The following is a 24,078-nucleotide window of genomic DNA, read 5'->3' on the forward strand; positions in this document are numbered from 1 at the left end:
CAGAATATCATAGCTTCAGCTGGCTCTTATGGACCCAAAGTGCTTCAGAGGAACAACTGAAATGTCATTACCTTTAAAAGTATTTTTGACATAAAAAGATAAGGTTCCAGCCCTGTTGTTAAATTACAAAGCTAAAGTGAATCTCTATTTTATTTTGCTTGGAACTCAAAGGGCAAACTTTGGTACAGAAATCAACTGGATGAGGGATCACAAATTCAAGGCTCTTGAGCTTCTTCTGGTTCACCAAGAATTTAGGTGTGGCCCAGGCATGCAGACTATATCACACCACAGCAGCAGTGTCACAGTGGTTGCAGCCTTGCAGTCATCCCCATAACCAGCAAGAAGATGGAGCAATCTAATGGGGAGCATTGACTTGGTTCACTGGTTCATCCCCATCCTTGAAGAAGTAGGTGGTTGCTTCAGAGCACTGCTGGTGCCTCCCACCTGGCAAAGCTTCCCTGGAGCATTCTTCCCAGGTTTAGCTTTCTGGCTCTCAGTTCCTTGAAAATTTTCTACTTTCTCCTAACATCAAGAACGTTGGCTGCTCCACCATTGGACGTGTTTTCTATTTTGGTTTGATGCTGATTTGGATCACGTAAAATCTCACATATCTGCAGGAATTCTGTTTGACATGAAAAGATGCTATGCTTGCAAAAAGCATCAGTTCCTTAAATACAAAATAAAATGAAACAACATATAAACAAATAAAAATGTTAAGACAGTACTGTGTTCCGTAAAGCATGAAAACTATGCACATCAGATTGCTACAGGCTCTCAGAAGACACTACAGAATGCGTGGGCCACAAAAAGACAAAACATTTTTATCACTTATCTGGAAAGCTAAAGCAACTTCCCATTCTACATGGGGAAAAAAAGGAGGAGCCACTCTTAAAAAATAAAAACTTTGTGCAGATGAGTAGGTGCTGCGAAAAATAAAGCCATGATTTTTTTTTCTAGCTAAATTACATTGAAATATCACTTACAAAAATATGACATTTCAAATATTTCATACAGTCCATCCAAAACATGGACCCAAATCTCACAGTCTTTTGACTTTTTTTTTTTCTGAGTGTGCATTTCCACCTGTTTTGTTTAGGTACCATGTGACAGGCAGAAGAGTGTAATAATGCAGAGAGTACTGTAGTGGTGGCAGCTTAAATAAGAGCCATCGCTGTGTAAATAGTTTGACAGTCATTTCAACTGCATTGCTTCCTGATGGGGATAGACATATGATCACCTAATTTCCATATGAGAACAGCATATATTTTTTAATAGCCACCTCATTTTTCACCAGCAGGCCATGAATATTCAATAACGATATTTCCTACAGCATTTCTTACCCTGGTCTTCTTTTCCCTCCAAATGAAATTAAAAAGAAAGTGGGGAAAAAGTCACAGCTGCTTGCTCTACTTTCCCATTTTCTAACTTTTTTTTTTGTTTGTTTTTCATAATACTACAACTGTCCAATGATCACATGAAATCCTATCTGTGCTTTTCTTAAAAAACAAACAACACTTTTTTTTCCCTGGGACACTTTGTCCTCATTACTTTTCAGAAGGTCCTAAAAACTAATAATAGCACTTCTGAGCCAAAACTGTCACATTTCTTGTCAAAGATCAGCCCCTTCCAAATTTAAAGAGAAAGAAGCTACTCAAAGACCCCTCATCTCTCTGTCTGGCCTAAAGGGTCCCTGGGTTGCAATTAACATATTTCACATCTTTTGTTCTGGTCTAAATGCTTACTTTTAAAGACTTCAGTGAGACCCAGAAAGAAATAACCACTGCTGCTGGATTTGTCAGCTTAACCTCTTCTTACCTTACAGTTGTTTGACAGTATGTACAAGATGGTGATAATTTTCCTAGCCTGACGCTACAAGAAGTGGCTTCTGTACAAAATTAATCAGAAAAAAAATACTTTGGTTCCTTTAACAGCACTGTAATCAGAAAAAACAGTGATTGCAGAAGCACAGGAACTGAAGTCCATTTGATGCCCAGCTGTTGTCCCTTAAGATTTGTACTTAAGCAATGATGACAGTCCTGCTTTACCTCTGCTATGCCACCTGAATATATAAAGAGATTAGGGCTGTCAATATAGCACCCGCCAGGAACTACAAATATTTAGGGTCTGGAATTATTCCTACAAGTCAACGGGAATCATAGTGACAATTTTAATGAAAGCTGGACTAGATTCAAGGACAGGGGAAGAAAAGGTTTTGTTCCTATAAGTACCTTAGGCTGCAACTGTTTTGATCTCCGCAATGTTTTATTTTTTCCAAGAGTTTAACAGGAACAAATATTTGTATAGGTGTTACACAATTGTGCTATGGGGAAATGTTGAATTACAAAATAAACTGCATTCCTGACAAATTGTAATTACTGCCCAGGAGAATGAACACGAAGAAACTGCTTCCTCTCAGTTGTGGGAACCAGGTTTCTGCTGTGCACCTGATCAGAAAAAAAAACATATATATATATAAAAATCCCGCAAATAAAAAGAAAATTCCCACAACCAGAGGACTTGCACACGTTCACATGAATATGTTTGGGATTTCAGAATCCTGTGCAGATGTCAACCAGAAGACTGGGATAAGAGGGATCAGTGTCTGGTAATTATGGTTACATGAGCTGACATAAAGGAAATTTGAGATTAGAAACTCTCTCCAAATCCAGAGGCCAGACGCACACCGTCTGTTTACCAGAAGTAATCTCCTTCTCTTCCATGATATGACTCCAGATACACATACACATGCAGAGGGCAGGATTTGGCCTCTTCACTTCACTTGTTTTTCCACAGTGCTGTATCAAGACCTCCAAAGATGTGTCACTATCACTTCTAAGTGTTAAAAGAAAATGAAATTAAAAGTCAAGTCTCAAAAATTCTGAGGTATGCTTAGAGGTAGAATTAAAAATAATAAATGCTAGGCTCTTTTTATTTGCCCACCCGCTTTCACATTATGGAAAGTTTACATATTTAAGATTTTTCGAAAGCCACAGAGGCCAAAAATGTATTTCTTTTCCAATAAAAATTGTGATTCTCAGGTGAAAAACAGATTGCAGCCCATACAGTGAAACTCATGAAGCTGGAGTACTCAGCAGTGGTGAGGGCAGACTCCAGTCAGATGAAAGCATGAGGTGGGTGGCCAGCCAGGGTTAGCGGGGGCTGATTCTTCTATAAGGCCAGGCAAAACTGAACTTAGCCAAGGGGTTTGCTGTGTAGTCGACGTGACCCGAGGTGCCCCTTCATCCTGCAGAGGGCGACTGCTGCCATCAAACCCCGAGTGCCTGCCACAGCCTACCCCAACACACAGTACTCCCCTCATTTGGATCAATGTGATCTTTCCTCTGTGTCCGTAGTCCTCCCAGGGCCTGCCACCCATCCACCCATCTTCATGGGAATAGGAGCAGAGTCACCATGTGTGGCCCCAAACACCCAGTGGCGACTCATCCCAAGCCTGAGGCCTACACACTCCAAGGCCAGACCTTGCGCCTCGGTGTGCCCCAGGGCTTACAAACAACAGAATGAGAGTTGAGGGCCCCAAACTACCTCAGTGAAGGGGTCATCAACAAAGGACTCTTACATGCCTATGATATGTCAGTCTATGGATCAAGAAAATGAGCACATCCCTTTCTGTTTCCTCAGTAAAGTGGAACATCCTTGGGCTTAAGGCACAGTCCTCAGAGACGTCCCTCAATTCTTCTCTTAACATTTATTATTTTTCCCTGAATCATGGAGCCAGTCAGACAGCCTGTCTGTCGCTCCCCTGTCCCAGCCAATTTCTTTTGATGTTGTCTAGTCATGCAGTTAAATGAAAATAAGTCTGTCAGCAAATCGTGGTACCTTTTCCCTTCAAAAACAGGACACCTTACTTCTACAGTCACTCCTGATTCTTCATTTCTATTATCTGGGGAGGAAGAGGGATACACTTTCCACCTGCTCCTTTCTTGGAGAAGTTACGGGAATCTGTTCTCATAGCTTCAGCCAATCTCTCGTCCTCCATCCATGTTTCCAACTAAATATGGGATCAGTAAGGCTTGCTGGTCACTGTCTCCAGCTTCTCATTTGGGAGATCAGAGCCAAGACTAGGATGTTTTAGCAATAGCAGGAGCTGTGCTGAAAACCCAGACGTATTGTATCGTTGTCAAAAGCTTCACTGGGCAAAAACTGTGGTAAGGGCTTTTCTTTTGTGTTACAACAGCCTCTTCCAACTAACCAGCTCTCACCTCTCTAATAGCCCCATTCAGAAAGGCTCAGACACTACAGAATTTTCTGACCTTATTTGTCCTTACAGTATTCCCAGAAGCAGGGAAGGGCAACTTTAAAATAAATGGAAAACTGAGGCACTGAAAGACAGCAGCAACACCAAAGGTCACACAGGACATCTGTGGGGTAGCAGATCAGGCTCTCAAAGGCCACACACGAGTGCCTTAACCACCAGACCACTTCTTCAGTCAGGTTTGGAGCCAGGAAATAATGTCTGGACACTCTTTTAATAAAAACAAAACCAGCTAAAGCTTTTGGATACAGACCCAAGACTCACTCATGCCTTAATTCTCCACAAAAGTTTGCTCCAATTCCAGGCAGTAACAGCTAAAGAAAACATTTTGGGCAGTATCTCCCACTGATTTAGCCCTGCACAAAATCATTCGAATCAAGGCAGCTTGACCAAAAAGTTGCCTACCCATCTTATTTTCTTTTCTCTCCCAGACGTAGCCCTCACCCAAGTAAGACTGAATCACATAAAGCACAAAAAGGCTACACTAATTGTGCAAAGAGGAGAAAGAGGGTAAAACATCAATTCCAATTTTCTTCCCCTTTTCCAAAAATTCTTGCCTTTGCAAGCATATTACTATAATAAATGAAGGGAATATGGGTGGCATTTAGGATGAAGTTTTTCACTCAGCCTCCACCTGTAGTACATAGCTTAATTGATTCTCCACTGCAGCCAGTTCGTTAACACTCATAGCTTGTCACTATAAGAAAAAGCACACCAAAGACAATGGGGAATTCAAACTTGGGGCTGGATGAAAGGTATTTAAATAGCTTTTCAATTCAGTGAGGCATTGTAAGATTTTCATTAGCAGTAATTATGCAAGAAGTAGAGGTCACCATCAGAAATTTTGCAGAGATTAAAGAGGCAGGATTCAAAATGAATTTAAAGTTAGAAAATTAGATTGTACATTAACACAAGAGACGGATAGATGGAAGCTATTGCTAATGTGCATCTACTGTCTTTAAAAAAATAATTACCTGTTTTTTTTTCCTTATGTCACTTTTTTTGCAACTTCTGTTTATTAAAGCACAAAAGTTTTAGGTCTGAGGTGCTATTGATAGGGCTCAGTGAAGTAAGCAAAGAGAAACATCTTGGTGAATTAGCCCTCTAAATTGTCTTGCAACTATTTTCATTTATTACTTTTCGGACAGGGAACAACAAAAATCCTGTATTTTGGAAAAAAAAAGTTCTTTCCTACATTGTTCCTTGCTACTGCATCAGGCCAAGCCAACACAGAAAGAGAGAAATTTTGGTTACCAATGTAGAAACCAAAGTTCTCTACCCAAAAAAAGTGCTTCCATGTAGGCAATTTCAGAGCAGTGACATTTATAGGATCACATCCCTTGTGTAAGACGCTTCCTTTCTCTCCAGTAATATTCCAGGAGTAGCAACAGAAGAGCTGTAACACAGCTGGAGGCCCTTGGAAACCACTGTGATTTACTGAAGTAGCTGCATACAGCACTGTGAAGCTGACCCTCGTGCTCCTTTGAGAATGAACCTGTACTTAGAAAAGTCATCTTTCATTTTCGCACCACATGGGTCAGAATCCCTGAGGGACCATGGACTTTCAAACTGTAATTCAGTTGCTCTTCGAAGGGTCATGCTGTACAAAGCCAGACTCAGTGCTCAGTTTGAGTGCTGATGCCGGGCTTTCCACCCAGCATGCCTCCTTGCTCGCTCCAGGGCAGCTATAGATTCATTAAGAACAAATGCTAACGGTGCTCACACAAACTTTGAGTAGAAGGATGAAGGCAAGCAAAGACTTCTTCAGATCAAATCCTTCAGAGGTGTTTGAACCCTTAACTCACCAAGTTCCACAGAGAGACATAATCAGGTGCCACTATCAAGCTGGAGGGAAACAGACACCAAAGGGAAAGAGACTTCCTGAAACACAGGAGCATTATTCCCCCACAAGAACAATCACAACCTGTTTGCTTTTATGAGCAAACAGCTTCAGAGAACAGCCAAATTACCACCTGTGACAGGCTTGTTCTCTAAATGTCTTTATTGCCCATTCAGAGGAACTACCAATATTGGCAACAGGATTCTTCTAAGTTGGTCCTGACAAGCAATTAAGTACAACCTGGCATATTAGTTTGCTTCATTCATTTTTTACTTGGGGGTTGAGAGGTTCAAATGGTCTAAGCAACACAGAACCCACATTTGAAACAGCTGAAGTGTTACAAAATCGTGTAGCACATTGAGCGTCTTCCTCAGCGGGAATCAGTGGAGCCCAAGTCCTTAGCAAGCTCTGCTAACCAATGAAGCTCATTTGGCTTTAAGAGCAATACACTGATTTCTAGCAGCTGCCAACCTGTCCTGAATTGCTTTAAAATACACTGTAACATAACAGAATGAAAGTCACAATATATTACAGCTTCTGCAGCTCTTTAAGAATTTCATGTTCAGGCTGCAAGAGTCTGGGGTTCTTTGGAAGTGGATGCAAGTTCACTTCCTGGTCCTGGTAGTAAAAGACACCTGTGATTACAGTGCACAGGAGAACCAAGACTTCATAAACGTAAAAGTAATAAACTTTCCTTACCTGAATAATATAGGGTTTACGTGTTCCTGCTTGGACTACAAGCTCTGATGGTACGAGCTAAAGCAGCGTATGAGTTAATTGATTCAGGGGTTGCTACTGCGTAAATAATGCATAATAATAGCAAATGACACTTCACAAAATGCATATATTGAGTTAAATAATGTGGACTCCTCAAATATGGAGAACTGCCTGTGCATGAGAAGTCTTTAGTTTTGATTAATCATTTGTAATCTGATCAAATGGAAGAAAGAAAGCTGCCTGGTGCAAATGACTATTTTCCCTTTTTTAACAGCTGACCGAACAATTGGGCACCCTTCTGGGTTGAGGAACAAATTAATATTCCTCAAATAACTCAAAAGCATTTAAAGACTGAAACAGGCTGCATATGGGGATGCAGCTAGAAGTGGGTTAAGTAGTAGGCAATTAGCTGCACATAAACCATGAATCAGTCTGTTTTGATGATAAGACTGTAATTTCAGCTTATGCCTTTTCAAGTATGTTTCACAAACACAATAGGCAGGCTTATACTGAAAAGTGAGTAAAATGGTTCTCTTCTGTTAAGTGAAAACATTTCTTTTTTCTTCCTTACTGTTCTCTAGGAACCAGCAAAAAGGTTCAGTGTAGCACTACAGGCCCTTACTGTAGTTGTGTTTGTATGATCAAGGCCTTTAAGAAAAAAGAAAAAAAAAGAAAGAAAAAAAAGGAAAGAAAAGATTCACATTAATTTAAAATTTGGCACTGTGGTACCAAACCACTTAATTAACTCACACTAATTTAAAATTTGGTACTGTGTGGCACCCTGCTGTAAAGTAGATCAACATGGCCATCCAGAAAACATTGCTCAGTACTAAACAGATGATTTCTTTTACACCAAATTTTCCCCCCTTCCTAAATTGAAAGTAAGGCTTTATTTTATGTTTATTGTCTTATAATTTTATTATTATTATTATATTATACATATGCTTATATTATAAAACAATATCATATCATTATTATTATTATTACATTACAAATACTTAAACCTCTGCTTGAATTCATGGAGTAAAATGATAACCGATGTTTGAAAGGAAGGCTAGAGGTAACACAAAAGTTCAAGAAATGCCAAATGAAGAATGCATTGCAGAATCTGGGGAATGCAAGAAAAAAATAACACACTCTTTAGAGTCATCTTAGAGTTTCTAACCCAAACTATTTTACTTGGAACCATTTTGTGGTTCAACTCACTTTCACTCTGATTTGAAAGATAGTATAAGAGGCCTCATTTACACTTTGAATAGTAACGTAAAATACGATCAAACACGCTGGGTCACACAAGGATCAGCATTAAAAGGAAGTTAAATGAAAAGAGGGTATGGCCATGGATGTTTTAACCACTAACCACAACATTAGGCTAAGCTGAACAATGATTTTATAACGATTGATTCTTTTTTGTACACAATGACTTGTTCTTTGGGATCTCTCCCACATTTTCTTCTCACAGGATTTTAGGTTAAAAAGTGTCTTCTGGCTAGCCGCAGAGAAGGGGTAAAAAGCAGCACAGGAGAAGTTCAGAGGAAACCAGTTCACTGATGCCAGTTGCAGCACTGTAAGTTGTGATGGATCCCCATGTTAATTTTGTCAGTGCTTTGTGCGTGAAATACACGGTCAGATTGTACATATTTCTTTCCTACCATGCACACACAGGATAATGCCCTTTTTGCATAGAAGGAACCAAATAGATACACAGGGAAACAGATTTTTCAGAGATGCAACCTTTACTTTCGCTTTTCTTCGGCCTCTCAAAATTTCTTGGCTAATTTTTGAACTCTAGCTTTCTTGTTGCTCATACTCCTCATATACAAAGGATACATCTCCAAACCACTAATGACAATTACTTATGTTTATAGCGTGGTTGTGAGTCTGCTGTTGGCAACATCTCACAAACAGACCATGGCATTTCAGCACATTAGCCATGGTTAGGCTGAGCCCAAACTGTGGAAAATGAGAGCTCAAACTCTTATGCAGCATAGTCGTGGTTCTGGCTCCTGCTACAGTGTACTGTTTTGTACTGTTTTAAGAATACAGTACAAAAGCTATCTCCTTTTTGCATTCAATACCAACGTAACCTGAATACAAATAAACCACGAAAGAGATTATGCTTCTCAGCAATTATAGCAATTGGGTCTGGAGAACAAGAATGCCTTTTCTTTCTCTTATTCATGTATGTCCTTTTGTTCATTGTATGTTGGGGATGATGATGCCAAGAGTGAAGCACTGTAGGGATGAACTGACATCTTGTTAGGTAAGGGGCAGAGCTGGATAAGGGACCAAGCATGCCTGGAGCAAAAAATAAAGTGAAGACTTCATGGCTGCAATTCACATCAAACTGCTATAAATTAGTAATAGGATTTGGTCAATTAGTCGTCATCTGTCTTGAGGACAGTTTTCTCTACTTCAGTCAACTAAATGATCAGATCATTTAGTGGATGGATACACTGATTCCTGACCTCTTCTTAAGAGTTTTTTTCTGCATGCTTGGGTCATGGGACTTGGTACAGAATATATGATCCATTCTTAGCCTATTTTCTCTCTAGTCATGACGATACAGCACCTGAACTTGTACTGCCCAATATTTGTTTTTAAATTTGATTTTACCATGCATAATACAACTGAGTTAAGCCTGAGTGAGTTCTGGAATGCACTCTGGTAAGTCAGACAGAGACAGGAGTGTTTTGGAACTGGTCTTTCTCCTTACCGCATTTAACCACAGACAATAGAGCCAGCAGGAAAATAAACAGGAAATCTAGCATGTTAGTTCTGCTTTGCCAATGGAGAAATGGTCTTACCTTGATCGCGTTTTAAAGAAATATTTACAGGAGAAACAGTAAAGATACAACTGCTTTTGGAGTATTTTTCTTGTAGAAGAGCCATATGAAGTTTAACAGGAATTTAATATGTAAATCTGGAGATGTTTACGACAGTGGAATGGAGGTGAGTTATAAAGGCTCACAGAGAAGACTTCTCAGCTGATAAGAGCTATCAGAGCACTTTTGTCTCCAGTGGATATAGGCCAGCTGAGCAACAGCCCACATAGTACAGAATGAAGTCATTTCTCTTTTTAACCATCCGTATAGACTCCTGTGCATGTGATGTAATTCTATTTAACTCCACAGAGAAGTCATCATTTCCTGTTAGAGTCCATCAAGTGTTTCTGTGTAGGTTTCCTTTCACAGACTCCTTAGCATAGCCAGAAAATTAATTTTCTCTGTGTAAACTAAATGGCATAGCTCTTTATCCTCTGAAGTCGTATGATGCCTGTCACCACAAAAACAGCCTACATGCAGCTGTATCTTGTTTTGGAGCCTGTGCTCTTGCATATGGTTTCTAGATGGAGGCAAATATCACTGCAATAGTTATTTAAATAATATATTGTCACACAATGATTAATTTTTGTTTTATTTTCAGCATGAAAGTCTGTGGCATAGACCCCCATATGGTAAAATAATAGGCTGAAAGATTAGCCACCATCACCATCTGTTACTCATCCCTGATTTCACTCCCTCTTTCATGAGCTGATTGCAATTTCAAAATCTTTCATTGAATGAGTCTATTTTCTTTCAAGTTATTACCTAGATGACTTCAGTAATTCCATATAGATGGGGCCTGAAAAAGAAATGCTGAGAGCAGTGAACGTGCACAAGACATTTGCATAACGCAGTGGAACAGAGGGTGCTGTGATAAGAAATTTGCAGGGCTGGTGTCTCGCTTCGCCTGTCAGTGTTTACAACAGTGTAAAGCCATTGCCTGCTTTGGAGTCACTCCAAAGAGCTACGCTACCGCAAGAGAGAAATGAGGTGCTTGGCATCCCTTTTCTTATCAAAGTCATCCATTGTGTACAGCAGGTGAGAGATAATAAAACACTTCTTTGAGTATGACTACCTATTACACGTTGTTTTCTTTAGTTGAGTATTCACGTCTATATAGGTGAACTACATTTCTTATTGTGTCCAAAGGAAAAGAAAGTAAAAGGGAGTGGGGAAGAAGGAAAGATAGGGAAAGCCAAACAAAAAAAGAAAAAATGCATCTGAGGTAAGCACAAAGGGGAAATCAACAAAAAGTATTCTGTGATTGAGATCCCCACTAATTTGTATGACAGGCTCCAAGTCAAATCTAATATGCAATGTATCTTTGGCATGCAGCCCTTCAAACGCATATCAATCCTTGCAGAAGAACTTTTGCTGTTTGAAGGTTTGGCACTGCTGGCAGAGAGGACGCTGCTTGCACTGAGCTGCCCAGTGTTTTGTGATAAGCATCGCTCTTGACAGATTGAGGTAAGGCAATCAAGCCTGAATTTAATTGTTAGCAAACAGACATTCAGACTATGACAAATACAACTGAAAGCAGAAAGAATCTATCTCCCCTCCCCTCCTTTTTTTTTTTTTTAAAGAGGAAACACAATGAAGGCATAATCCACATCTCCAGATTTTACCAGCAGAAACATCAGAAACACTACTGCTACCTCTGAAACTGAATTAGAAATAAATGGCATTTCTGTTAGTGTTCCTATGTATCACTCTATCTGAGCAGGAAAAAAAGACCGTGCCTGTCAACATTGGATAGCACTATATTTAGAGGTGTCCTTGCTTTTCGCTGGCTCTGTGCACAAGTTAGAGCTCGGGACCCCTATTAAGGCTGCAAAGTTTTCTCTGCTTTAACTTTGAAACTGTATCTACAACGCGACATCATTGAAGAGTGACATTTTTCTATGACATGTTTCACAGCTTCTTTAATGGTGAAGTGAAATTTCACTGACAAATTTCCAGTTCTGAGCAAGCAATTGCTTTGTTCCAGGCTATCATTAGAAACACTTACCCTGCAGGATCTGCCTGTGCTAATACCATTATTTTCACACAAGAACGTAAAAAAAAAAATAAAATTAACTTACAGCCTGTTACTCCGTTTTGTAGCTGAATGACTGCTATGAATGATTGAATGGTATGAATGATTGGCACGTATATGCTCCACAAGCTGATTCAAATCACAAGTGATCTGAGCCACTGAGTTGTGAGTACATCACAACTACAAAATCACACTTTTTGCCCTAGCCTGGTCTCAGGTCCCATTGCCTGTTACATGTTCCTTCAACTTTACTTTCTAAATTAAACTTCAGGTATGTGAAAATTACTTTCCTGCTTGTACCATTGCCTAGCATATCATCAGGAAGCAATAGCCAAAATAAATAAATAAATAAATAAATAAAAATAGAGGTACTTAATGCCACAGGGTGTCAACTTTGTTTTCCAGATCCATCACGTCCATTGTTCACTACGGGACATCAGGCCAGATTCATAGTGGAAGTAAATCTGCACAGCTTTGCTATACGTGACAGAGCTGCCCCAAAATGGAGCTACCAGTGTTTATGTGCATGAACAGTCTAAATGTCACTCTTCTGTCTGGCTCATGATTCAGAAGACCATAACTGTTTGACATAGCCCATGTATTTGTTATTTTAGGGGGCTGGTTGGAAGGAGATGGCAAAGGTTTTGGAGTCAATGATCTCCATCAGCTTTACAAACAAGGCAAGACTGCTGGGCTTTGTTTTCTTTTGGGAACTTTCCAAGCACCAGTACTTTACAAGTTACCCCTATAGGCATCTCAGTATCTGTTTCAAGTTAACGCGCTTTGTTTTTCAGGCCACAAATAAAATCAGAACAAAGTAAAAGTTCAGATTTGTTTGAAAACAACCCAAATTGTGTACCGTGTGAAAAGAAAGGTAAAAAGAGGGTCAGGGAAGCTGAGAGTAGAGAGGGCATGGGATAGGAAAAATCTCTCCAGAGGAGGGAAAGCAATTTTTATGTCACAGAAAAAGAATAAATTGAAGAAAGGAGAAAAAGATAATAGTCAAAAAGTCTATGAAAATCACTTCAAAATACTGCAGCTCTCTTTCTCCTGGTGAAGTTTCGGTCTCGATCTTAAGAGGGTCAAAGGGACTGAAAGTGCTAGCTCTCATATTACCTTTGTATTAGAGGTACAAGAAGCAGATGATAACAACACAGTCAAGATACCAGGCCAAATTCTGCCCTTGATTATAATCACTCAAATAATTTGAGAACCTTGCTCAACATGATCTTTTAACTTTTCAGTTCCTGGAAAAGCTATAGTAACAGTGGAGGACTTGTATTAATCACACATCAAACACACACATACCTTTCTTAAAACAAACATAACCATATAAGCATTTAGAGGGATACATATACATACATACATACGCATATATATATTTCCTATTAGTAGGTTTTGTGTATCCAACTTGAGACTATTCCTCTTTGCTTTTTGGAAATTAAATGATTTATGAACACTGAGATTTGAGATTTGGAACTGCTCTGCCAAAGGGTCATGGATGTGCCTGCTCATTTCAGAGATGGGAAAAAGAGGCAGAGAACTGTCAAGGGAGGTACTGAGGTACCTTTGTTTCTAAATCTGTGAACATGCTGCTGTGTTAGTTGATTTCCCCCCTACTTTGTCCTTGCTTTTATCCCACAGCTTTATTCTCAAGAATAGCACCAGTTAGACTTCAGTAACTTGGTGTTTGGAAGACCCAGTTTTAAAATTCTCCATTCCTTTGAAAATATGGAACAAATCTGGGGACGGTAGTGCCCATCTGCTAGGTGGGGATTACGACATGTTCCATACAACACAGAGAAAGGCAAAGAAAGCGTGTTCTTCAGTGATCGTTTCTCTCCTCTGCTGGATGTACTGCTTTGTGCAATCAGCCTCAAAAATTTCCATTGACTACCATGGAAACTGCATTGGGCCAGAAGAAGCCATAGAGATGACAGATGGTAAGAAGTTATGCATATGACCGCCATATAGAATTGCTCACTGAATACTGAATTCAGATGAGTGCATTGGCTCCTCAAGTGATCAGGGTTGAGCTCAAAAGCAGACAGGAAACCACCCCTCAGAACAATACCAAGTTAAAAATGATGCTAATATTTTGTGAGATGTTAAAGCAGGCAAAAAACATATTCAGTGATACTATCACTTACCTACCATCAGTGGGGTAGCTTCTCTCTTTGGTTCACTGGACAGGCTGATCTTTCTGTGAAGACAAGCAAAAGAAAGGGGGGAAAAACACAAAAATGAAAAAAGCCAATTCTACTAAGACGACTGATAAGCAAAGGAACCGTCTGGTTCAAAGAAGTGGAAATAAGAGATGAAATCTTTGAAATCCATGTCACCGCTTCAAGACTGTCTCAGGTCTGCATCGACCCATAGCCATTATCATAACTGGGAAAGATTTTGGTAGCCTCCATAAAATAGGATTGGGTTCTTAATCCAGTTAAGAGCAGATGTTCACATCAAGCAGTTCAAAACAAAATCTCGTTTGTGACACGGAAAGGAATTGTTCCTTTGTCAAGTCAGAAATTGATAGTGCCACAATTTTCTTCCTACATCTCCCTGTTTAACAGTAAGACCTCAATGCCTGGGTATTACAATGAGGACAACCAAAGAGAAATTCAAGACGAATGTGTCATCTGCCACGTGGGATAAGAACATTATCAGAATGGAGAGAAATTTTCATTGTTCCTGTAAATTGTGTTGCTATGCTTTGAACTATATTTGTTTCATTTTTCTCTGAAAACAACTCAGAATCTGCTTGCATAGAGAGCCAGCACAAGTAACTTAGGCCCCTCTGGGCAGGGTAAAGTTTACAATGCCCAGTTATCACTTTGCCCGAGCGTTTTAGGTCCCTTGCAAGTGACAGAGAAAGACGGCTTTACCTTTCAAAAGATGGCTTGCTAGCAACAATGAAAAGATGCAATTGAAAAGCTAGGCAACAATTTATATAGTTTCCTTTTATTACAAAGTTTAAATTTTTTCTCTTATAGCTAAGAAGCAGTGGTAGGCAAGGAGGGAAGCATATAACACCCTCCTCCTGGATGATTAAAAAAGAGGAAAAAAAGTGTAATTTCCGTAAAGCTGCAAGAAGAGAAATAAGAAAGCTCTTTACCCTCCACAGATCCAGCTAGAGGAGCAGTCAACAAGGCATGACTAATGACAGCTTGAAAACGTTTCTCCACACAAATTGAATAGATGAGGGAATATATTTTCACCATTGCTCTTAAAATGAATGTGGATGATCTTCCCAGATGAGTTAGGCTCCTAACTGATGTCCATATGTATTTATTTCCACAAGAAGCAATGCTGACACAATGGCAAATTTGTGCTACTCAAATCACACCAAACCATTGATTTTTTTAAGTTCAGCAGCTCATCTCGTGTGGTTGCTTGCAAAGGCAGGCAAAGAGACCACACTGTAGCAAACTGAACTCGTATCTCACACTGACTTGAAGATGCAGTTTGACACGTGCTGTCTAAACAAACCTGAGCATGTCAGGTATTTTCAGATGATTTACTTGTTACAGTGGCTCATAACATAAAAGCCAACAATCAGTCATTAGCACGCAGTAGAGGAAATTTTCCCAGGGTATTATGTATCGTGTTTGGAGAGTTAGAACTCACTGCTATTATTTATTCACACCACTATAAATTATTCTTCTCAAAATGAACCCGAGTCACGTAAATGCTGACTTGGAAAGTACCAGAGCCCTCTCTTTTCTTGCAGCATGTATTTTTTCCTTTATAATAAACTTCCTGGTTAAAAATGAAAAACCAAAGTCTAGCAGAGCTTGTGTTTCAAATCAATATGCTGGAGTCATGGGGAAAACCAGTTTGGTTAACATTGGCAATATTCCTTATAAAGCTGTAAATTCATTGAGGGCTTCAATTGTTCCAGTGCTGCAAAACTGCAGAATGGAGCACTGCTGAAACATGCAAATAACTTTCATATTGGTGTAAGAATCAGACTGCTAGTACAGGCTTTTCCTTTCTCTTTTTTAAATAGGTATTTTGCCCTGTCAGAGAACAGGCAACTAAGCACGCTAAATGCACAGTAATTTTGAGTAGCTGTACACGAGGTCATTTACAGCAAGGAAACTAACAGCAGTCGACCAGATAGAGTCAGCCCTCCACACAAGTGAAAAGGCTTTTGGGACACAAATGCTGTTCACATCCCCTGTGTGATGAGGTCTACCAGGAACTGTACTGTAACACCAAATCATTTTATGCAAGCCTCCTGATAGGCAATGTCTTGTGGACATTGTTATTGGACATTGGATTTAAACCACAGAAACTACAGCTGAAAATCTTCCTGGGAGCCATTACGACCAGACAGAATCTGGTACACCAAATTTTCATTAAGTTGAAGGCATTTCAAGGTGTCTCCGTGGTGGCTCGTTCCCATCATAGATCCTTCCACATAAATGGATGAACAAAAGGCTTCCCCTGTTAAAAGTGCAAACAAACAATGACTTTTTCTACCCTGTTTTGGGAGCACATAATTTTGAAGGGCAGCTAACCAGAGGTGCTGAGCATGAGCACCCAAGAGAGGAACTGAGATGCACTCAGGTCCAAGGGCTGTTCAAGGGCTCATTCTGCTCCTGCTGCAACAAATGAATAACCAAAAGTCCTTGGAAGTTATCTATGTTGTTGCAGAGTTTAAAGCCAAGCCTTTTCAGCAGATAGCCTTTAAGCATAGACCCTGTTATCCCCCCAGCTTCCCCACAAGCTCTGGCTGTACCCCAGAGTGCTGTCAGGACTGATTACCCCACAAAGGTTTGTCCCAACCGTGAACAATTTGGAAGGTGTATTTCTTGCTGCATTTAGTACTTCCCCTAAATTACAAGAAATGTAGATACAAACAAAGAGTTGCTCCATCTTTGATGAACACAGCTGACCATCTCAGCTCTCATGTTCTTGAAGGTGCTTGTGCTACAACTTGGACATCTGACATGCAAACACGCAGGTCAGAAGCATTGCGTCCTGGGGCTAACTGGCTCCTCAAGTCTGTGACAGCTTTATTGTCGTACAATTGGAGTAGATATCTCCTTCAAAAATAGCTCAAAAATGACTTTTTTCTTGTTGTTATTTCAGGCATCACTGACATTTCTTTGGGATTTTCTGTCTGCAGCTCCACTAGACATTGCTGAAAGAAGTGATTCCATTGACAAGTTGCCCCTGGAGCATGCTGTGGGATGTGATACTGCATGAGTGGATTCTGGAGATACCTTCTTGTGTCATTTTTTCGATCAGATTATATCTCTCATATTCAGGAAGCACACATGTTCAAGAAAATTATTACTTAATTCCCCAAAGCACTGCTGAAGTTATTGGCAGATCAGAGTTAGCCTCCACTGATTGCTGCTTCTACAAAATACCACTGGAGAGTTGTTTCTCCAGAGCCTTTGGTGATATGAGGCAAGCAATTTTGATTTATTCTTAAATATGTATATATTTAAATATGTTCTGATAATTTCTTCTCTGTCTAAACATCTCTCTACCCTTTTTGTTTCAAGACAACTAAAAGCAGCTGGCCACTGTTGTCGCATTACTTTACCTGCCATTAGAGCCTGAAGAGACAGAAGTTCTTACAGATTAAAATCAAGTAAGATCAATTTTTGCAAGCTCAAAAAGATCAAATAATTTGAACAAGCATCAAGAGACAGATCTTTGATGTATATAAATTGTAACCAATGGTGTACAGAAATTAAGGGCACGGCCCTTGGGCTTTGGTATTTCTTCTGCAGGACCTTAGCTTTGAACTCCTGAGGTCCCCGGTTACCCATTTCCTTGCAGAGCATGTTTCCCACTTAAACAAACATTCCCAGGGCTCTTTGCATAGGACAGGAAGTCCAGGCTTCAGATTCACTCATGATCTTGCAGAAATGAGTCATTTATTATTTCAATTAATTGTACAGCTAAACGTATATGTTTGCTATCATTCTATGGGTTTTTGATCTGTTCTTTTTCAGTCTTGGGACATAATCCTTGCAGGAAAGGGCTGCACAACCAAGACAGCTGCTAAGGAATGATGTCACTCATTAGTTTCACACTGGAAAAGTAAATATGCTAGCAAATGTCTTACACATCTATGTTTATTTGTGAGCAATAACTGATTTGGAGAACGTCTACAGCTGTGACTGAAGTGCAATAAAACAAAACAAGACAAATGTCAACACCTTGGTTGCCAAATGCAAAGCAAAGCAAATGGCTTTATCCTAAACAGAAAGTCCCTGCTTGCATGTAGGAGAATGCTTGCAGTTCCACTTACTGCAGAGGAAAGCCAGGAGCACAGCGAGTAAGGAGATATCCAGCCACATCTCGCAGAGCTAACAGTTTGTCCTCCCATCACCAACCTGGGTGGGATGCAGCTGCCTAGCTATTTGTTTATGAAACTCCCAAGCTTTGCTCATCAGGCTGCTTGAGCTAACAGCCAAATATCCTCCCCACCCGGACCCTTCCGAGTGACTCGTGGAGCCTGTGGGGAGCCAGGAGAGGGAAGGCTTTTTTCCCCCCTATGCTGAATAACAGCTCCATTTTCAGCACGTCATTAACTATTGCAGCTGCAGCAGAATCACTAAGCGGGGGGAAAGGAATAATAAAAAAAAAAAAAATCCCCCAAACTGAACTATAGGCTTTATGAGGTGGTTTAGCCAGTGGCTCTTCTCTCCCTTCTCCACTTTCCCTGTGAAAGAGCTCTTGGGGACACAGGAGCGAGGCAAGCGTAGAACCATGCAGGGCTCAGCCCTCAGTGCTGGCTCCAGTGGTGCAGGAGACCCTCCTGGCCATGCAGTCAGCAGGGATGGCTGTACTCACACAGAAGTAGGGGACACTTGGTAACCTCCCTTAGAGGTCTAAGCAGCACTCGGAGCTTTCTTTTGAAGTATTGGGAGGTTCAGATACTGTCCTATAAGCCCAAAGCTATCTGAAATGTGTTTATTTACAGAGCAGACATCACCGATACTGCACCAGTTGTCACATCCATCCCTAAGGAGAGCACAGATCTTCATGCCATTTTCAAGCCTCTTAAAACCACAATTTTCACCCTGGCATTTCCAGTTAACAGCCACATCAGATTCCGCAAGACACCACCTTCTCTCATCTCTCCAAGTTTCAGTATCAAATCCGTCACTGTGAATTGGTTTTCTTGAAAATTTAGACTTCAGGATGGCCCACAGCCTTCTGCACTCCGCTTGCCCCACTGGCACACTTTACATAATCAAAATCAGATGATGCTCTTGACGGACCTGTTAACATATCTGGTTTCCTTCTCATCTGGTTTCAAATTTTCCCTAATCCCCTAGACCTTGGGTCATAAAACAACTCTGATCACTGCGGACAAAGGCAGCACAACAGCGCATACTTCTCTCATACTCTCCTTCAAAGGCAGCTCACCTTTGACCTATGAGAGTCGTCTTCTCTGGATGCAGTAAATCAGACCACAGCTCGGTCTATACAGCCATTCTGGCACTGGCTCCTCCATTAGTACTGTCAATGGGATATTAATTTCAGAGTTTTAATAACTGTGTTTTGCAATTTCCTGGCTACTCTGCAGCTGAGGTAAATGGGACCTGTGAGTGCATAATAGCTTAAAAAAAAAAAAAAAGAGGAAAAGAAAAGATCAAGCAACATCAATCAAGCCGGATGGTCAGAACATGAACCATAAGTGGGTTGCCACTTTGTGGGATAATGCAACTGAGGGGGCCTGCCTCGGAGCAGACAATAACTTGATGTGCACACAGAAACTGAGTGAACTTTCAACCATTTAACTAAACAGCAAACAAACTGAGTTTATCTGCAGGGGTATTTTTATTTATTTCAGGAGTTGTCACCTGGACTGTTCAATTTGCATTAGTGAATTAATTATGCCCGCTAGCTGAGAATCATCCTGTGAAGGCACGCTTTGATTAGAATGCAGGATGTATTGGATTAAGGAAAATTTGGATTACACATCATCTCAGTTGTTTTTTTTTCAGCTATTTGCTGCAAGAGGACCTTTTCTTTTTTCTAATTTTTACCAGTACATTGTGTACAGTGTCAACAAATACAATTTCGGAGTTATTTCCTTTGACATTTTTGGGCATTCACAACAGCCAATCAGAAGTCAAATAAATCTGAAGTATAGAACTTCCAATTTCATTTTGCATCATCTTTCTTCACTGTATGCAATAAAAATGGAATACTGTAAATGTAATGGAACATGTGGCTTTTTATGTGCTTTGTGAAATCCATAAAATCCTATATTCTGAATGAACAGATAATATTAGAACAGAATTACTTGCCCTATATATGCCCTATATATGAAATAAGTGCGTCACCAGGTGGGATCCACCAGGGAGCCCGTGGGCCCGCTGTGGGTCACCGGGGTGGGTTCTCCGGGGCGCCCTGTGGACCGCCGGGGGTCCCTGGGGTGGGTCCTCCGGGGCACCAGGGGGCCCGCCAGGGGTCACCCGGGTGGGTCCTCCGGCGCGACCGGGAGTCCACCGGGTGTCACCGGGGTGTGTCCTCCGGGGCGCCCAGGGGTCCGCCGGGGGTCACCGGGGTGGGTCCTCCGGGGCACCCGGGGGCCCGTCGGGGGTCACCGGGGTGGGTTCTTCGGGGCGACAGGGTCCCGCTGGGGGTCACCGGGGTGTCCTCCGTGCCGTCCGGGGGTCCGCCGGGCGTCACCGGGGTGTGTCCTCCGGGGGGTCTGGGGGTCCGCTGGGGGTCACCGGGGTGGGTCCACCGGGGCGCCTGGGAAAGACCCCCCCTCCCACGCACCCACCGCAGCAGGCAGAGCAAAGCGCCAGCCCACGGCTGCCGACTCCCAACAGACACGAAAAAATGTGCCCAACACCAGACTGTCATCGCCAGCCAAGAGGAACCACAGAGATGCAGCGAGGACCGGTGTCCCACGTCCTCCGCCCCACACCAGATGTCCCAGCCAGACCGCCTCGACACGCACGCCTCCGTGCTCCGAGCAGGGGTGTTAAGAGATTTCACAGAACCATTTAGCAGGATAAAAGCTCTCTCTGCATGATCATGCACTGATTTTTTTTTGCACGAGGTCTCTGGCAGGTCCAGCTCTGCCCATGGTGCTCACCGAGTGCTCCGGCTTGGATGCACGGAGATTCGGCAGCCACTGCAATACTGCTTACAGAGTGAAATTATGAGCAACCAACTACCGCTGGGCTGCACTGATAGCTTTAACAAACACTCAAATTTACTTTTAGCCATCCTGACAGAAGACCTCAACTTTAGACATCATTCTAAGACACCATTATTAAAGGCCCAGCTTCTTCTTAATTATCTGGTATTTACTCGCTAGAAATGTTGAGACTATGTATTTAATCATTTCCATTCATCAGAAATTTTGTGTGGTGCCCGGGTCTGCCACACCCTGCCAGGTTATGCACTGGTGACACCCTGCAGGAAAGTGCAGGAAAGGAAAGTGCAGGAAAGGAAAGTGCAGGAAAGGAAAGTGCAGGAAAGGAAAGTGCAGGAAAGGAAAGTGCAGGAAAGGAAAGTGCAGGAAAGGAAAGGAAAGTGCAGGAAAGTGCAGGAAAGTGCAGGAAAGTGCAGGAAAGTGCAGGAAAGGAAAGTGCAGTAACATAACAGTGCATTAATTCCTGCACTTTTTTTTTTCAGCTATTTGCTGCAAGAGGACCTTTTCTTTTTTCTAATACAAACAGCTGAGACTCTCTGAGTGTGTCCTTCAGGCTGTTTTTATTATTATATAATAAGAATAAAAAATCTCATAAACTTTGATTGAACACAGACCTAGGTACTTTCCTGTCACTTACGAACACACCTTTTTAAGCAGTGGTTAAAGCATCCTCCAGAATTTCAGCAACATGCAGTGCCAGGGTTGGAAACCGCAGAGTCAGGATTTTATAAACAGCCATCTACCAACAGTGGTGATAAGAAGGAAAGGGAATCACCAAGGCGCTTCTTGCAGGAAGTTTTAATTCTCTGCTCACCTCTGAATGATACAAATATGTCATCACAGTTGTATATACATACATACGCCCAACTATGGTTGAAGAAATGAACTTCTCTTACAGAGAGCTGTGTTATTCAGTGGATCTACTGTGATGAAAGATAACGATTGTGATGATAATTACAGAAATACACAAAGCCAAATAAAATATATAGTGAAATTTGAAATGGATCAAAACGGAAAGACCCATTAGCTGTTCTGTGCTGTGAAAGCACCCCTTTGATGGAAATTAAATGAGTTTGAAAAGGATATCTATTTTTACTCAAAAAAACCAAACCCACACATCAAAAGCAAATCAAGCTGTATTTCTCTCTATTACTTTCTTTTGGGTTTTGACAGCTTTAATTTTTTCTTTTAATTTCATTTTGATATTCACTAAGTGCACCCAACTGGACACCATCGCAAGGCAAGCGTCCTGCTTCCCAAGCCAGCAGACTGCACCTTGCTGGAAACGGCTGCCTTTTCCATGCTGGCCCAGAAGGGAGACCTCTTGGGGGAGGCGGGTTGAACATAATGTCACACCAACGCTGTATTTGCGCAGCTGAACCGCGCACTGTTCTCTGTACGCTGTGTTTTTGCAGCTGGAATATCTAATTTGTTTTACAATCCACACCATGCAGAATCTCATGCAGAATGCAATTAAGAGTGTATCAGAGCAATAGAAAGGTACAGAAGCTATTGCAGTAGATTTTGCCTGCCTTTCTTTGTTGTCGCAGAGAAAAAATACCCCATGCTATCTGCTGCAGGACAGAGATTCGTCTCTTACAGGTATGTCCCTGCTGCAGTGTCCCAGCCAGCCTAATGCTTAAAGCACAGCACCAGTGCTTTAGGGGAAATACTAGGCAAGACTTCTCCCCTCACTGAGATTTTGGAGGTGCACAGGAAGAACTGCTCAGAGAAGAGCATGGCTGACTTGCACAAGACAGAACAAGTGCTTTTGCATCATTGGTGCTCCATCTGCACAAACAACCAAATGTTAATCAGGATTTTCCTATTTCTAAAGGGATATCCATTGATCTGGGCACTGCACAAACATCTTATAAACTATGCGATTTAAATGTCACATTGCATGAAAACATCTGCTCACCTACCAAAGCAAAGCACTCTTTGTTCACCCCAAATCTCTGGGCACACTCTCCAAGAACATTTAAAAAAAAAAAAAGTACAAATAAAAGTGGCTAGATTAGCTTATCGCTGTCTAAACAGCATTTGGTTTAAAAGCAGAATTCAAGGAATTTTGTGAAAGAACATGATTCTACTACAGAAATGTCATGCAGCCCCAAATCAGGGTCTCTGCTATGAGCTCATCCAATTAGCGGGACAGTGGCACCACTGTGGGATGGAGGGGTGTGTAACCGAGTCCCCTTCTGCATTGCAGGGAGCCTCATTTGTCACTGAAATTTCAGAGAAAGATGTAGAGCATAGATGTGCCTCATTTTAAGCAGCAACGCCAGAAGGAAAAAGTTGTTGAAACTACATGGATAGCTGAAAATGAGAAGTGTCCTTCCCTGGCTATTTACTGCTCTAGAGCATTAGCAGAGAATGCTGAAGAGTACCCCAAGGAGCTTCACACCAGGATCTATCTGTCCAGGCATTGTCTGACACCAGGATCTATCTGTCCAGGCATTGTCTGACACCTTTCAAGTCAGGATTACAGTTTGTTCCTCAAAATGCACCTTGGGGGTGGGGGGAAGGAGAAAATGACACGACATGGGACAAAAAATAAAAAAGAAAGAGACATTACAGATATCTACATTGCTATCTTCACTTATGTCAGCTTCTCTTCACGCAGATTTTCATCTTGTTTAGGTCACTATGGAAACTGCACAGTTTTTAATTTGCAAAGAGAAGACTGTAGTACTAAATGCTAATTGAATATTGATAGCCTGGGAGCCTCCCAGATGTCTTTTTACAGACTCACAGAACATTTGCTAGGAACCGGAAGAGACTGAAACTTGTGGAAAATAAGGGAAAGAGAAATCGCCTTTCCTACTCCCCTGGTTTCTATTGGAGGAAATGAAATATATTTTACTTTACAAAGAACTAGTTTGAGAAGTATATTCAGGTTTGAGTTTGTTTGTTCCCCTCCCCCCCCCAACTTTTTCCAGCTTTTCCCACTTAGAGAATTCTCGTGTACATAGTTTAAAAAAAAAAAAAGCCTCAAACTCAGAAACGAGGACTGTTTTTCTTTGCTCCACTTTGACAGTGAATTTCTCTAAGGGCTTCTAGATTCAGCCTCACACACACTTTCCCTCCCCAGCTGCTCTGCTCTGCCTCTGTCTGATGTGAATTCAGAAGCTGCATCTAATTTTAGATGCAAGAAGAAAAGACTGTCTGGCAAAAAGGTATATAAAAAAGGTCAAACCAGGCTCCTTCAGCTCCTGAAAACGGGATGAGAGACCCGAC

The 24,078-nt window shown here is 41.3% G+C and overlaps 1 long non-coding RNA gene across 3 annotated transcripts in view; it reads right to left on the reverse strand.

Moving 5' to 3' along the window:
- Positions 1 to 139: 139 nt before the first annotated feature.
- The window catches only part of LOC121075221, a 102,526-nt gene continuing 78,587 nt past the window's right edge, over positions 140 to 24,078 (reverse strand). For 2 of the 3 annotated variants that reach the window (XR_005822825.1, XR_005822819.1), the window contains 2 exons: positions 2,685 to 2,832; positions 674 to 2,444 (listed from right to left, as the gene is read on the reverse strand). This is a non-coding gene — a long non-coding RNA (uncharacterized LOC121075221). The other variant, XR_005822820.1, reaches the window with a different exon arrangement.

Source organism: Cygnus olor, chromosome 1 (genome assembly GCF_009769625.2).
Source record: "Cygnus olor isolate bCygOlo1 chromosome 1, bCygOlo1.pri.v2, whole genome shotgun sequence".
NCBI lineage: Eukaryota > Metazoa > Chordata > Aves > Anseriformes > Anatidae > Cygnus > Cygnus olor.